This window comes from Callorhinchus milii, unplaced genomic scaffold (genome assembly GCF_018977255.1).
Source record: "Callorhinchus milii isolate IMCB2004 unplaced genomic scaffold, IMCB_Cmil_1.0 Scaffold1, whole genome shotgun sequence".
NCBI classification, from domain to species: domain Eukaryota; kingdom Metazoa; phylum Chordata; class Chondrichthyes; order Chimaeriformes; family Callorhinchidae; genus Callorhinchus; species Callorhinchus milii.
This window is the reverse complement of record NW_024704742.1, coordinates 80,704,148-80,721,876: the sequence shown is the minus strand read 5'-3', so window position 1 is coordinate 80,721,876 and position 17,729 is coordinate 80,704,148. Positions and strand designations below refer to the sequence as shown.

Here is a 17,729-nt window from a genome sequence, read left to right as displayed (position 1 = left end):
TCCATTGACGTCTTCTGTCCCACGGTTCCGACCTCTTTAACCAACCAGACCTGTCCTTAAAATTCTCTGAACCCATGTGCAACTTAGTCATCAGGTTCAATCCCCAGTTATCCTTCCTCCCCCACATCTGGTCCTTGACCAGCACCGCTTTCCTCCACCTTCACCACGTTGCCTATCTCCGACAATACCTCACCCCAAAAGCTGCCGAAACCCTTTTCCATGCCTTTGTCACCTCTCAGCTGGACTACTCTAATCCCCTCCTTGCCGGTCTCCCCTCCTCCACTATTCACAAAATTCAGCTCATTCAAAACTCCGCCTCCCGCATTCTCACCCGCACCAAACTCCACACTGCGATTACCCCAGTCCTTGCCAAACTCCACTGACTCCCTGTCACAGAGCGGATTGACTTCAAGATCCTCACTTTAGTGTTTAAATCCCTACATTCCTTGGCACCCCCCCCTATCTCTCTAACACCCTCTCTCCCCACAGCAGTACCTGCTGCCTCCGCTCTACTGGGTCCGGCCTCCTCCGTGTCCCCCGAATCCCCGCTCCACCATCGATGGTTGTACCTTCAACTGATACGCCCCGAAACTTTGGAACTCCCTCCCTCAACCCCTTCACCTCATCCCCTCTTTCCTCATCTTCAGGTTGCGCTTGAAGATTTTCCTCTTCAACCGCGCCTACGGACATATTCCACCACCCTCTGGCTCAGCCTTGGGCTCAGCCATTGATAAGCTCCCTGAGATGCCGCATTGCCTGGAGGGTACTATATTGCAAGTTGTTGTTGTTGTTGTTGTAGTATTCCTTGTGTTAGAAAGATATGGAACTTTCCAAAATGTCATATTGAGGCATTTGGTGCAGCATGAGAGTCAGTCCAATACAGGGCCATTTTAAGATTAGAATTCAGTTTACTGCACACTGCTGTGGATTACTGATAATGAATGACAACCTGTGATGCACTGGGATACCCCTGTACTAGGAGGTTAATTGAAGGATGAGGCAATCTACTGGTCAACCGTCCTCCATTGCCTGCCACAGTACGGTCAGGTTCCATTGCTAGCCTTGTTCTTTTGTGTACTTCAGTGGCAAACTCTACACATGAATTATTCCTGTAGGTTGCAATAATGTTGACACCAACTAAGTGGAACTGGCATTTCCAGTATAGCCTGTTTACTGATTGCATTCTTTCATGTAGGTGTACATTTGCTAGACATAANTTTTTTCAAAATGTCAAACACTTGGGGAAGGTAAAATTAATCTATTTCCTTTGAAGATACATAGGGATGTGCAGGGGAACCTGCTGAGTTTTCGAGCATGGAAAATAAAACTTTAATGGAGTAGAATGTGCTTAGGTGGGTGCTTGCATTGGTTTGGTCATTGTTTTGCAGTAGCTGTGAAATTGTTTTATTAAGGTTATCCTCAGTTATACTGAGGTCGTCCTTTACATTTATATTTTCTTTGATATGTTTTGTAGTTATTTGTTTTTTTAAGGTTATCCTCAGTTATGCTGAGGTCATCCTTTATATTTAAAGTTTCTTTGATATATTTTGCACTTATCAGGGTGAGGGGTGTGAGATGTCAGCATTTCTGCATTTTGTCACCTAACATCAACACCAGAACATCAAATCTAAAACTGAAGAGTTTCTTCTATATGTGGTATTGATACCGCAAGGAATGGGATTAATAATAATCTTTGCATTTGGTATAGTGCCTTTCGCATTGGAAGGACATCGCAAAGCACTTAACAGGATTTACTGTTAGTGCAGTGACTGTGCATTTTCAGGCGAATATGTTTTTACCCAAAGAGGCAGTGATAAGTAAAGAATTCAAACTAGCTAAGAATGTTTCCTTGTCCACAGGGAATTGATCAGTAAGGGTGGGTAAATCTCTACAATGTTTTATGAACAATAAAATGGGCAATTTTTTAACCAAATGTAAAGGTAAGAATTTTACAGATTAACGTAATCAGGCAACAAAAACTGACAGTGTTTCATTCTGAACCTTAACTTTGAGGAATGGAGAGCTTGTTTGAGTCAATGGTTTAATTCTGGAAATTGAAGCTATTCAAATAACAGGATAGCAGCGTGATGAAGCCTTATAAACAGCAATGGTAGAAGGTAGTAATGAGTAATGTAGTGATAATAATAATCTTTGCATATCCTCCGGGGGGGGGGGCGGGCGGGGGGAGGGGGGGAGAGAGTTAAATGAGTTCTGGCAACGGAATGTTGGAATCGCGTCAGAGCCCTCTGTGAAGTGCAGTTCCTGGCCAAGTGGATCCAAAGTATTCCAGGGCACTGCTGATGATAGCACAGCCAGCATTGCTCATCAGCAGGATCTGGAAGAGTAGACCAGTCACTGGAGGCAGCGAGTGATCCCACTCCGCTCCTTTTAAGCCTGAAAGCCAAAGCCTAATGGGTAGAGTAGGCCTAGCTAGACAAGCAGTGGGAAAGCTTGCTAGACAGAATAATCTTTGCATTTGATATAGTGCTCTCACATTGGAAAGATGTCTCGAAGTACTTTCCCTGATTTACTGTGAGGTGTAGTGACTATGTATTTATAGGTGAATTTGGCAGCCAATTTGCAAGGATGAAGTCAATAATTAGTTTTATTTGGGGGATTGTTAGCCAGAATACTGGGAGAAATTCCCTTCTCTTTTTGAATACTGTCAAGAGATCGTCAAAGTCCACCTGAACACTCAGCCAAGACCTTGCTTAATGTTTCATCCAAAAGTCGGCACCTCCAATAATGCAGCACATCCCCAGCACTGCACTGGACTGTCAGCACAGAAAAGGCTTGAACCTACAACCTTACTGACCATTAAGCCAGGCTGACACTAGTAATGGAAGAACAGAATGATGCATTACTAGACATATTGCAAAAGTGCATGATACTGTATTTTATTGGCAAACGTTGCTGGTGACATGCCATGACTGATTTCTGACATTGATAGTCCGTTGTTTGTATTTATTTTACAGGTAATCAAGGAACAAAAGGATTTCAAAACAAACATCAATGTTAATTAAATTGAATTGTCCTCTGCAATTTCGTTCCTTCCTTGCTTTTTCATTCTTACTTCCGGTCCAGATTCACGTGCTTTCCCTCAAATCAGCATCAGGATTACATTCTGGGTGGGATGAACAATAAACCAAATAATTTATAAATTTGTAACACAAAAACAAAACTAATCCTTGCGTTTGATATAAGACCTTCATGTCAGTAGGGTGCCTCAAAGAGCTTCACAGGATATTCTGTAAAGCTATATATTGTATTGGTGAATGGGACAGCTAATTTGCATACAGCAATATCTCACAAACAGCTATGAAGTGTATTCCCAATTTTATTTGGGGGATTGTTAGTCAGTGTTAGACACTTGGAGGAATCCCTTTGCTTTCATATCATCCCATGAGATCCTTAAACTGAACAGGCAGACACGACCACCTGCATGTCATCCATAGAAGGCACCTCCACCAATTCACATATCCTCAGGTCTACACCAGTGTCAGTCTATACTGTAGAAGTTCAAAAAGGTCTTCGGGAGAAGCCTATTGCCTGATAGAGAAGCGTACAGAGTCATATAGGAACTGCATTGCTATATAAAACAATTTATTGTTGTTGAGATTGATTCATTTGTGTTTTCAGTGCAGGCCAATCATTCCCGACAAGCCAATTACTCGGGAGCCATGAAAACAGAACTGTCTGTTTTTCTTTCTGGAATTTAATATTCTTGACATGAAGAAGAGTTAAACAAATGGGGCAAAAAGGTTATTTAAATTTTTTTTAAACCCTGGAGAGCAAGTGCTGTACACAAATCCTCATATGATCAAGTTAGGAGTGTCAAAGTCCTAAATGATATCCATGTCCTTGAATCAGTTGACTGTCCCTTCAGAAATCTTTCCTACTCCAAATTCAACCCACAACTTGGGTGCAAACCTTGATTTTCCAGCGCTTTGAGATGTCCTTCTGGTGTGTAAGGTGCTATACAAATGCAATTTGTTGTTGTTGTTGGACATTGATATCTCTGGAATTGTGGGTTCAAGCCAGCCCCATGTTGGGACTTTGAGTCACTGGGACTTTTGACACAGTCTATGATGATATTCCAATGCAGTGCTGGGGAGTGCGATATTGATGAAGTGCCATTCTTCAGATGATACGTTAAACTAAGTCCCATCTGTCTGCTCAGGTGGATGTTAAAGATTCCATAGCACAACTCTAAAAGAGAAGGGAGATTCTCCCAGTTTCTTGGCCAATGATACCCCAATATAATTGTTCATTGATGTCATGGCTGTTTGTGGAACATTGCTGTGTAAATTGGCTACCACTTTCAACTGCAAAAATACAGTCACTACACAGTAAAAGAAATCCTGTGAAGCATTTTGAGATGTCTTGACAACATGTCAAGGCATTATATCAAATGAAAGGATTATTATTACTATACTAGTTTGGTGTTTAATGCCACATGTTATAGCTTGTATGTGTTAAAATATTGATCTGAAAATCACCTGCATTGCTACTGCTACTCTGCATTCCTGAATAGCTAAAATAGTCTTTGATAATTTTTTTCACACAGCGAGTTGTTTGGATCTGGAATGCACTGCCTGAAAGGGTGGTGGAAGCAGATTAGATAACACCTATCAAGAGAGAAATGGATAGATATTTTGGGAGGACAAATTTGCAAGGCTATGGGGAGAGAGTGGGAGAGTGGGATTCTTTGGATAGCTCTTTCAAAGAGCCAATACGGGCACGATGGGCCAAATGGCCTCCTTCTGTGCTATATAATTCTATGATTCTATAAATATTCAGGGAAGATTTTGCATTTGTTTAGAATAGTTACTGCATTCAATTGTCTTTCACTTGGTTTTACTAGGAAGATCATCTTCACTCTGCGTTCACACTGCACAATCTTTGTAGAATTCTATTTACAGCAACTGCAAGGTGTATTGGATTGTTTCAGCAGCTGTTCTATTAAGATTAGTTTCTGTTTGATTCTTCCCAAGTCCTTCACTCTTGATTTGAAATTTCTACTTTAGCCATATCTTTTCTCTTCTTACTGCTAGGTAAACAGCGGTGTGTGGAATAAGGAAACTTGCTCAACATTTCGCCCTGCAGGGAATCTAATCCAGGTCTCTCGCTTGTAAAGCGAGTGCTCTAACTCTGAGCTATAGGATTTACTAAACTGATGGAACAGGCTTGGTGGGTTAAATGGTCGCTTGCCTATCCTGTTTTCCTATGTTCCTAAGTCAGAAAGCAGCAACATAGACAAACAATGCAACAATTAACAGCAACATAATTTCATTATCAATCACGTCTGGTATCTTTTTCATATTTTTATACTAGATTAAAAAAATTAAAAATTGCAAACATTCACAAAATAAATAATATACACTCCACAGGTGTTTGCCCCAATTACAAGTAATAAGAATAAGAATAAGAGGAAGAAGAAGAATCTTTAAGTTTGATATAGCAACTTTCATGTCAAAAGGATGTCTCAAAGTGCTTCACAGGATTTATTGTAAAGTGCAGTGATTGTATTTTGTAGGTACACACTGCATTACACTGAATAATGCAGTTACAATGGCTTTTTAGAGAGGAATAATCCTAAATAGTCAAAGTTCTTTATCTGTCTAAAAATAGTTTTAAAAGCAACTAATGCTTGAGTGAAAATTGTAATGTTTCTTTACAGAGGAATGGACTGCAATTCTAGTAAGTTACACAGAGCATTATTGCAAATGGGAAAAATCCATTAGCGACTGACCTTGATAATCCATACATGTGATGGCAAATAGTAAATTCAGCCTATCAAAGTGCGAATTATAATATATCTGTAAGAAAGAAGACTATTTACATCACTTTTTTATAACAAAAGTATACAAATAAAAAATTACAATGAAAAATTAATTCATGTTAACTACATTAAATTCAATGTTTTCTTTGAAACATCAGTGAAAGCTTCCCTACGCAGTCCCAGTATAAGAAATATGTACTATTTAACTTACCTGGGTTATTCTGTTCTGTTTCCTAATGGAATAAATTCACTCAGATGGCCAAAGTGAAATTCTGCTCTGTTCACTAAGGTAGTTTGTTGCTCTGCATTTATAAGTTATTGTAATGCAATTTAAAATCATGAATAACATTGAATTATACATGTGAAATTGTATTTTTAAGCGCATTGCAACTTTTTCTGTAAATTTACAAAATGGAGCAGAATTAGTGCTTCAACCACAAATGCACTGCGTTGAAAGCAAAGAGCAGGACAATTTCCCAATGAGTAGTGTTGAAATATAATGCCTCTGATGGTCAGAAATTAAACTTGAGCCCAGCTTTATTATATTAATGTAGCATTTCAAAGATCCAGAAATTGTCAAATTCTTAAATATAGTCTGTCTCAGTCAGGCTCAGTTGGTCGCACTCTTACCTCTGAGTCAGAGTTGTGGGTTGCACTCTAAACCTCTCAAAGCCAGTCAGGAACCCCGGCGTTCTGTTCGACCCTGAGCTGTCCTTTCTCCCTCATATCCGCGCCACAACTGGCACCACCTTCCATCACCTCTGGAATATCGCCAGTCTACGGCACTACCTCACCCCTCACGCTGCTGAAACTCTGGTCCACGCCTTTATCACCTCAAAGCTGGACTACGGGAACTCTCTCCTCGCCGGCCTTCCCGGCACCTCTTTCCACAAGCTGCAGGTCATTCAGAACTCTGCAGCTCGTGTACTGTCCCGCACCAGGCTTCGGGAACACATCACTCCCACCCTCGCTCGCCTCCACTGGCTCCCCATCCCCCAGAGGATCGAATTCAAGATCCTCACCCTCACCTACAAGGCCATTCACGGCCTTGCTCCCTCCTACCTCTCCGACTTACTATCCCCCTACCTACCTGCCCGTACCCTCCGTTCCTTTGGCTCCGGTCTACTCCACATCCCCCGCCCCAACCGCCCTACCATCGGTGGCCGGGCCTTCAGCCTCTCAGCCCCCAGGCTCTGGAACTCTATCCCCGAGTTCCTTCGCCGCCTCCTCTCTTTCCTCCTTCAAGGCCGGTCTCAAGACCTTTCTCTTTGACCGTGCCTTCAGCTCCCCTGTCGACTCTCTACCCCCTCCTCGCTCCCTCCCTTTCCTCCCCTCACCCTGACCATTTCCCCCAATGCTCGGGTCCTGACCCAACTGTACAGCGCCTTGGGACGTCCTCCCGACATGAAAGGCGCTTAATAAATGGAATCTTGTTGTTGTTGTTGTTGTTGTGGGTTCAAGCCCCATCTCCAGGCTTGAAACTCGCACAGTCATTGTTGTAGGTACCATTCTTGAAATGTGATGTTAAAACAAAATCCCATCTGCCTGTATAGGTGGATGTGAAAGATTCTATAGAACTAGTTGAGAAGTGAAAGGAATTTCTTCTGGTGTCCAACAACCCCCTAAATAAAATTGGTCACTCACTCCATGGTAGTTTGTGGGACATTGCTGTCCACAATTTTTCTGCTGCATTCGCCCACAAAATACATAGTCACTATACTTTGCGGTATATCCTGTGAAGTGATTTCAGATGCTTTGACAATGTGATAAGGCCATATATTGAAATGCAAGGATTATTATTTTCTGTAAATTCTCTAAGAACTGCAGAACTGCAGAAAACACATATCAGAGAATTTAAGAAATAACCAAATTTTGCATTATCTGAAATGCTATATTCATTTAAACATAGAGTGAATTTAAACTCAGATGGAATTTCTACTCATCGGTTGGTTTAAGTACTAATTAAAGTCTAATGTCATGTACCAGACTTATTAAGCACCAGCTGCTTAATCCAAGTCGTCATGTGAGGGGACTTGGCAAATAGACCTGCCTGTGTGAAGCTGCCTCCACGCCCAAGGTGCTTAGTGACAGGTCAGTATCGGCCAGAGCCCTCCCTCCCTGCCGCTGCTTCCCGTGTTTGCCACAACTCCACCTCACTGCTTGATTTGGACTTTACAAATTGGCCAGTTGGCCCAATGTTTAATATGTTGGGTGGAGTGCAGAAGGTCCCCAGATGAGTTCACCAGCAGCACAATATCATCCGCAAACAGATATGCCACAATCCTGTTAGAAGACCTGGCGCAGATATACAAATTCCATCCCACTCAGTGCCATCCAACAAGTCATTATAATAATAATGATCATTACATTTGATATAGTGCTTTTCACGTCTTCTCGACATCTCAAAGCACTTCACAGAATAAAGTGTAAAGTGAATTGACTATATATTTGTGAATACATCTATTAGGGTAAGTTACAATAGCCAACATTGCTTCACCCCCCCACCCCCGCCCTTGGGTGTCAACCTTTTCCCAGATCTTGGAGCTGGAATAAACATTCCACATAAAATCCAACATTTGGTCATGTACTCCCATGGATTCCAGTTTCATCATGAAGGCTTCAGGGGATAACTTGGTCACACACAGATGAGCACGTTCAGAGAAACTGTGAGAAAAGTTACACTCAACAAAAAATTGTATTAGGAGAAAGGAGTCACTATCATTACACTACACATCATCTTTGTGCACGAACCGTATCGTCTCAAAAATTCAATTGTGAATGAAATGTGATTTTTAGGATATTACATGCCAGTTGTGTTAATTTCAGGGATTTGCAAATCATCATACCATTCAGGCTCATTCACACATGGAAGAACCTCACATCTACTCATTCATTTTACCATGGGTTAGGATAGACAGGAAGAGCACCTCTCTTCAAGAGGCAATATCAGGATTTCTAGTTTACACACCCCAGGCTGACACTGTAATGCAATCCTAGAGGTTTGCCTCATTGTTGGAGGTGAAACCTGATGAGACCTCCTGAAATTCTCTCTGCCTGTTCAGGTTCAACATTAAAGACCTCCCTGAGTTTCTCCTGATGTCCCGGCCAGCAATCCCCCCAGTTAAAATTGATCACTTGCTTCAAGTTTATGGGACATTGGTCTGTGAAAATTGACTGCTGAATTCTCCTACAACAGGATTGTTGTGAATATGTTAGCCACTAACATGTGGGAACTGGGGATCCAAATGTGGTGAAATTGTGTTGTTAATGTGTAACTGAAAAATGTGTAATAGACACTATCGATGTGCATGCAATCTCAATACTTATATTCGTACAGCGTATGCATGTGCACTTTGACCTTTTTGTGTTTTTGTTGGTAAAATGGTAAGAGGAAAATCAGTGTGTATGAGTGTTTTGGGATCATTGTGTGTGCTTTAACTCCTTGGTTATTGCTTATTGGTTAATTGCTAAAATAATTCATAACACAGGTGAAAACTTGGATTTCAGCACCATGGAAACACCAGCAATATTGTATGGAGAGGGGAGCTGTCCATTGTGGTCAGGTAGACCAATCTGAATAACCACTCCAGGCCAGCAGAATACATTAAGCCCAGCCAACAATGATCAACTCCAATAGGACAGGACATGTCATGGCAAATGGAAAACAATATCCAACTGAGTTCTGGATGGAGAGCAAGGGTGAGTCTGGCGAGTCATGCGAAAGAAAAATAAAGAGAAGTTTGCTTAGCTTCCCACTGAATGACGGTAGATGTTTGTGAAGTAGATGTTTGTTAAGTAAATATACATGTAAACATACAAACAAAGTAGGTTTACCTGTATTGGGTGAGTGCATGAAAGGCATTTACTACTAAAATCAGTGCATTGTAGCTAAAATGGTGTCAACCTAGTCACAACTGTGACTAGTCAGTGTGGTTTCTATTGGACAACACTATCCTACAAATATACAGTTATTACAATCTACGATAATTCCTGTAAAGCACTTCAGACATTTCAATGACGTTCCAATGGTACTATATCAAATGCAGGGATTATGACTATAATGATGAAGTTATGCAACAACACAAACTACTTGACTGTGTGTAGCTTGGATAATTCACAACATTACCTCCTGAAACAGGTTATCCATGCACTGCTTTTCTTTGTACAGCAACACAATTAGGCGTGTTACCAAGATTGGCTATCAAGGCTGGTCAGTAGAATCATTCAAAAGGGCAACACAATGTGCAGCTGAACATCAAAAAAAATGCTTAAGAGGTATGCGGAAGAGGCTGGAAATGGAATCTACAATACAGCATCTATGATGTTAATCTCTAGAACTCCTTCTCTCTATCCTTAAACCTCATCCCCTCTCTGTCTTTAATTCCTACCTAAAAGCCTATATCTTCGACCACAGCTGTGATCTCCTCCCTTCTCCCCCTCCTCCCTTGCTCAATATCAGCCCCTGTCTTTGTGCAGAGCTTTGAGAAGGACTCTATGTGAAGGCAAATATTTCCTGTTGGTAAAGGGCAACATAGAAAAAAACAAATCTTGTTGGAGCAATTTAATTGACCAATTTAATATAGTTCTATGAAGTAGTAACAGCAAATGTAAATCACAGCAATACTATATGGATGTATATTTGGATTTCCAAAAAGCATTTGATAAGATGCCCCTTGGAAGATTGGTGAAGAAACTTAAGAAACATGGAACAGGGAAAGGTGGTGATTTGGATAGAAGGGGTGACACAGTCATGATGGGCAAATGTGCAGAAATAATCCTATACTTCTAAGTTTCTATTGCTATTGCATTTTAATTTATCCCAAGGCCCATTTTTACAGCCATTAGTCACCAGAGGATGGTCTAGACTTTAGAGTAAGGTGGCAGTGAAAGTGGAGCAACACATTCTATCCTTATGACTGAGGTTAAAGAAAGAGATATGCTCCAAGTGTTTACTTCAGTTACAAACAGCAGGCTTCTTATATGGGGCATTGCTTAGATGTAACAATTATAAATAAACCTTGCATCTCGATATACCACATTATCATGTTGCTGAGACGTCTCAAAGTGTTTCACAGGATTTTACTATGAAGTGTAGTGACTAGCATGAGAAGGACAGATCTTGTTTGAGTAATTTAATTCACCAATTTAATATAGTGCTTTGAAGTAGTAACTGCAAATGTAGATTAAGGCAAAGAATCATTTAATAAAGTGCTGCATGGAAGATTGGTGAAGAAACTTAAGCTGTCAGGCACTGATAGCATCACCATCCATGAATGAACACTCCACCTTTCTAAGCCAGTCCAGAACCTTGGTGACTTATCTGACCCTCAACTATCCTTTCTACCCCACATCTGCGCCATGATCCCCTCTGCCTTCCCCCACCTTCGAAACATCGCTCGACTCTACATCGCAGGTCGCCGAAACATTCATACATACATTCATTACATTAAGGCTTGACTATGCAAACTCCTTGCTTGTCGGTCTCCCCAACTTCTCCTTCCATAGACTGCAGATCATCCAGAACTCTGCATCCCAGGTCCTCTTCCGCACCAGTCTCCATGACCCTATCACCCCCATCCTCACCTGACTCCATTGGCTTCCCATGACACAGAGCATACAGTTCAAGATCCTGTTCCTCACTTTCAAAGCCCTTCATGGTCTTGCTCCCACCTAGCTCTGCGACCTCCTAACCCCCTACCATCCTGCTCGTTCCCTCCGCTCAGCGGGCTCCGGCCTGCTTCATGTTCCCATAATCGGTGGGTGGGGCTTCTGCCACTCTGCCCACACCTGCTGGAACTCCATCCTGCAGTCCCTCCGGCTTGTCCCTTCCCTTGCCTTCTTCAAGACCCATCTCAAGCCCCTCCTCTTCGACCATGCTTTCTATCTTCCTGCTTCTCCATCTGCCTCCACCTTTCCCCACCCTGACCCCCAGCTCGTGTCCGTGACTCTGTCTATCCAGCTCCTTGGGACATCCTCCTGATGCGAAAGGCGCTTTACAAGTATAATTTTGTTGTTGTTATTGTTAAAACCCCACATTAGAACTTTGCACTCACTAACTGTGCTGAGACTCCAATGCAGTGCAGACCCTCCTCTTCAACCATGCTTTCGATCATCTTGCTTCACCACATGCCCTTCACCCTCCCCAATCCCAACCCCCAGCTGGGGTCCAAAACCCTGACTGTCCAGTGCCTTGGGACATCCTCCCAATATGAAAGGCACTATACAAATGTAATTTTGTTGTTGTTATTGAGACACATGGAATAGGGAAATGGGGTGGCTTGTCCGATCCATCAATGTTCAGCACCTTGGTAAGTCCTCCCGATGTGAAAGGCACTTTGCAAATATAATTGCATTGTTATTGTTGTTGTTAGCTTGGATTGAAGGGTGGTTGAAGGCTAGAAAGCAAAGAGGGCTGTTTTTCCATTTGGAGGAAGGTTGTGGCGTGCCCAGAATATGTCTTGGGGCCTCGCCTCTGTTCTATATACGTTAATGACCTTGACTTGGATGTAGAGGTTATGTTATCAAAGTTTTCAAATACCAAGCTAGGATGGCAAGAGACTGCAAGAGTATTTAAGCAGATGAGTGCGATTGGCTGATCAGTGACAAATTAAGTTCAATGAAGGGAAATGTGAGGAGATTCATTTTAGTAGGAAAAATGAGGGAAGGCAATATATGCTGAATGGCAGTATCTTGCAAGGAGGCAAGGACTAAAGGGATTTGGGAGTCCAGGTACCTAGATCATTGGCATCACAAATGACAAAGGCTGCAAAGAAAGCTTAAAGTATGCTGTGTTTCATACACAGGAACATAGAGTACAAAAGTAAAGCAACAATACTCTTTGTATTAATCATTGGTTAAGCTGCAACTGGAGCATTACATTCAGTTCTGGACACCTGACTTCTGAAAAGATGTGAAAGCCTTAGAAGGGGGACAGAGGAGGTTTATGGAAATGATTTTGGAATGAAGGGCTGTGGTAATGAAGAAGGATTGGAGAGACAGGAAGGGTCTTGAAGCTCTCTGAGATGCCATCCAGCATGGAGGGCGCTATATAAATCCAAGTTGTTGTTGTTGTTGTCTGTTTTAATTGGAGCAGAGAAGGTATACAAAATTGTAAGGGGTATTGTTGGGGAAAAAAGGGAGACGTTATTTCCATTGATAGGAGAGTCAGTAACTAGGGGACATAGTTACAAGATAACAATAAGAACAGTAAAAGAAGAACTTAGAAGGATTTTTTTACCTATAACAACAACTTGCACTTATACAGCACCCTCCACGCAGGGTAGCATCTCAGAGTGCTTAATAGTGGTCGAGCCTGACTCTGACCTGGGTGGGGGTGCATGGGGTAGAGGGTGGGGAGGTGACCCCCAACCTAGAGAATTGTTGGGGTGTGGAACTCCCTGCTCAATAGGATGGTGGAGGTGGAGTCCATTATGGCTTTCAAGAGGGTAGCAGACAGGCATATGAAAGAGAGGGGCTTGAAGAGGTATGGGGATATGACGGTGAGGTGGGATTGAAGTGATCTCCTTGCTCTGTGAGCCGGTGCAGGATTGATGTGCCAAACGGCCTCCTTCTGCTCGATAGATTTCTATGTTTCTATTTATTTTTGTGCATGAGTGGGTGAATGCAGCTGCCAATTTGCAAAGAGCAATATTCCACAAACAAGGTAGAAGGGATATCGAGTCCAGTCAGCCAGTCACTCACTTAGAAGCATGTGTCCACCCACTGCAAATTTTTTGAACAGTCACCTTGCATGGTGGCTTATTCTCAAGGGCAACAAAGTAAACTATTCTACTCTGATATGGGAACTGATTGGAATACATAGAACTTCCCCCTTTTCCTCTTTCTATCCCTCAGGCATTTACTGTTTCCTCAACATCTGCTAATTAGGCCATTGGACTCATTAACACCGTCTTTGGTAGAAACATTACTCATTTTTCCCAGGAGGCAAAAATTGCACACTTTATGACTCACTTTGCTGTTCTGAAATATTTTGTTTTCTAAAAAAAGGCTAATCTGGCTAATTTTCTTGTCAGGTTTTACGCTCAGTGCGAGAAGTGTCAATGCTGGGAATAAAACATATTTTTTACTTTTCTCACCCAGTATCATCCTGGTGTGTGCTGATAAATGCAGCGCAAACAGATTTTTCTTGGTTCAGTCAGGTATGCATCCAAAGCAACAACGTCAATTTGCATTTATATTGTGCCCTTCACAAGGGTTAGCACTCTGGAGCGCTTGATCACATATGTATGTATGTCCCGGAGCAGACCACATATGTATGCCACCTACACATGGAAATTTCCCTGTTTTGTGAATGGAATGCATGGAAGGATTCACCCCATGTACCAAATTCTGGAGAGCATTAAGTACAGGTTGGCATGAGCCAAGTCTTGAGTGTGCATTGTCTAGAGTTTAACTAGCTAAAACCGCACAACTTGCCATTGAGAGCCCTTTCTGGCAAGCTTCCCACTGCTTGTTTGGCACAAGCCAGATGGAGAGCCATGGTTCCCTTTTACTCTGTCTAAACAATTAAGTTTAAGAAGAGAATTCCCTGAAGTTCCAATATGAAATTTCCAATTGGCATCAATTTGCTTGCTCTGCATTCACACTCAATAGAAACATTAGTTCAGACTGCCAAACTTATTTCATGTAGGATTTCCTGAGCCAACAGAGGGAACAAATCTTAATCACTTTAGCCTTTATCTCATGGAATTAAAACTGTCCAAAGGTGAAAGGACAGTGTGCACTATCAAGTCTCTATGAAATATTATAGTTGAGTGTCACCTCATGGGATACCGAATTGAGTGCAACGGCTCAGTTTATAGCACTTTCACCTCTGAGTTAAAAGGTTGTAGGTTCAAACTGCAAGTCAGGACTTTGAACTCTAGACTGACTCGCAAGTGCAGTGCTCCATTGGTGGAAGTGCTGTTAGGAGATGTTAAGTGATGTTAAACACTGATCTTGAGAAGGGAGTTTTTCCTGGTGTCCTGGCCAACAGTCTTCCAAATAAAATTTATCATTCACTTCATGGCTGTATGTACTGTTTGTGGGTCATGGCTGTATGTAAGTTGGCTACTGTGTTCGCTTACAAAAATACGCAGTCACAGTCACGTTTTAGAGTATTATTCTGTGATATGCTTTGAAACATCCTCTCTCTGTGAAAGATGTTATATCAAATGAATGTATAATTTTTAATAACATTATTAATAATAATAAGTCTTGCATTTGATATAGCGCTTTTCACATCTTCTAGACGTCTCAAAGCACTTCACAGAATATGCTGTAAAGTGAATTGACTGCATATTTGCAGGCGAAATGCGGCAGCCAATTGCGCACAGCAGTGTCCCACAAACAGTCGTGGATCGAAAATGACCAATTTATTATTGTTTTGTTTTTTGGAGGGATTATTATTAGGTGTCTGGAATAAAGAAACTTGCCCAAAGTTTCGCCCTGCCTGGAATTATTATTATTAGTGTTATATTAATATTATGTTCAGTATGTGTTTTACACGAAATGAGATTGCTGTATGAAGTAACCTTGTTTTATTCTAAATTTCCAGCACAATAGTATGAGTGGATATCTTATCCTTGCCTGGTGATTTCCAAAGAACTTCCGGGATGTGATTGTATCTCAATCCTGTTTAGGACACTCAATCTGCCTTGAAAGAGATTGTGTGGCTGAATGAAAAGGTCAGAGCTCACGGTCACTTCTTTAGATGTTTTTTTTAAGACAGAAAAGGCTAATACATTTTATTTGAGCAATAATATCAACTGAAATGCTATAAACTCGAGTCAAATGCTACACAATTTGAAATGAAATACTGCCCCTGGAGCTTAAACTACCTTGGAGCATACTGGGAAAAGAGGCCATCACGATTGGAAGTGTACGTACTTTTGTTAAAACCACCATAGCCCATTAACTGAGAAAGACAAATGTTCCTCAACATATTAAAGATAGGCTGAAATCATTTGCATATACTGTAAATCATGTCAAAGATGTGAGGGTGAATTTAGGTACATGCTAGTGATTGTGTCATTATTTTAAATGGAATTGAAAAAGTAAACCCAGTTCAATGGGTTTAGAGTTGCAAAGGACAATTTCAGCACCAACACCAGGAAGTTTTTTCTTTAAGCAAATGGATAAACGGATGGAACAGGGTGCCAGGAAATGTGATTGAGACCAGGGCACTAGAATTATTTAAAAAGCAGCTTGATGCTGTGATGTGAGATGGTAAGATTATTGTTATAATGTGCTTTCCTCCTTTTTGGTTCAAGATTGTCACTTTGGGTTTATGCAAAGTAATAATGCTTAGACGTAGCTTTGAAGATGGATAATTTGTCAAATAGCTAGGAGCTCTCAATATGTTGGAATTTCTTATGCACATCTACATTTTTGATAAAATTAGCATACTTTCCGGCCACTTCAGGGGATAGAAAACTGAGAGCACAGTCTCCAATTTGAGATGAGTATTTTGTTGTGCTAGAAATGTTCATTCTTCCTTGTATAGTACCCGAACACCTTTCATAGCTCCAAAATGTTAACCTACTGTTTTCAGATGTTAATCAACCTCCTGTCAATAGAACTAGAATACAGAAGGAGACCATAGAATAGACCATTTGGCTGCTTGAGTCTGTGCTGGCTCTCTGCAAAAGTTATCTATTTAGCCCAATTCTGCTGCCTTTTCCACACAGATAAAAAATCTTTTTTGGTTTCATTTCCACTTTCTAGCATTCATTTTTTCCTTTTCAATAGGTTCACCTACAAAAAGTGTTGGAACACTCACAATATATTGTCAATCATATACACTGCATTTCTACTCTGCCAGGTATATAATTAACAATTTTTGTAAAAAAAATTGTACTGGGGTCTTTATAACTTCTTAGGTATGTTCTTTGATTCTTGAGTAGGTTTTTCCTCCATTAAGTCGATCAAACTTTAATACTATTTATCTGCTTATCTCCATAACCTTTAATATTCTTATTTAACAATTGTTTAGTTATTGCTAATTTGAACTCATCAATAAACTATTGACTTGTAAAGTCAATCTGTTTTATACTTTCATGACATTTTATGCGAGGAGCACCGATAAGTGGCAGTGACTTGAATTCAGACTTACATACAGCTTACAGCACCCACAATCAAACACCAATAATATAAACCTGTGCTAATTCTTCTCAACAATTCAACCAGCACAGTTGGACACCAACATCAGCCGAGACACTTTCCTGAAGGTCTGTGCTGAGAAGGGGTGAAGGGCACTTTGGTTATGTTCCTCCCTCTTCAAGGACAACAAGGTCTCAAAGCAGGTCAAGCTTGTCTCATACAAGATCTGTGTGTAAACAGTTCTCCTTTACCTATCTGAGCTCCTGGGGATGCAGCGAAGAGACTTCCTCCGAACCATCTGCAAAGTGCAAGATCAAGCAGCGAGGAGGATTTGTGGCAAACACGGGAAGCGGTTGCAGGAGAGGGAGGGCTCCAGCCTACACTGACCTGTCACTAAGCACCCTGGAGGCAGAGTCGATTTCACAGCCAGCACGTCTATTTGCCAAGGCCCCTCACATGAGGTCCTGGATTGAGCAGCTGGTGCTGAGTAAGTCTGGTACAAGGCATTGGACTTGGACCTCAAGAACGTCAAGGTGGCTGGCACATCACAAGCTGTCCTATAAAAGTCTGCCCACCATGCTGAAGGCAGATGCCCACCAGATAGTTGATGAGGAAACACTGAGGCTTGGGGTGACAGAAAGCTGGAATGAGTTACCTGGAGTCCGAGTTTGTGAACACATATTTGTACGTCCAGTGCCTGGAATCTATCTTGGTTGGCCTGCAGAGAGGCAAACAGCTGCTGCTAAAACTCCGCACCTCTAATTGGTGGAACCATTGCTCACTGGGAAGCGATGTGTGCCCGAGCTGCGGGCAGGAAAATGGTGGCAATGCTCTCACGAATTTCATG

At 41.6% G+C, this 17,729-nt stretch overlaps 1 long non-coding RNA gene across 1 annotated transcript in view; it reads right to left on the bottom strand.

Annotated features, from left to right (window-relative positions):
- Positions 1-3,066: 3,066 nt before the first annotated feature.
- Positions 3,067-17,729, bottom strand: part of LOC103177717 — a 32,287-nt gene continuing 17,624 nt past the window's right edge. Inside the window, exon 2 of the long non-coding RNA XR_487752.1 lies at positions 3,067-3,124. This is a non-coding gene — a long non-coding RNA (uncharacterized LOC103177717). The remainder of the gene's footprint in view (positions 3,125-17,729) is intronic.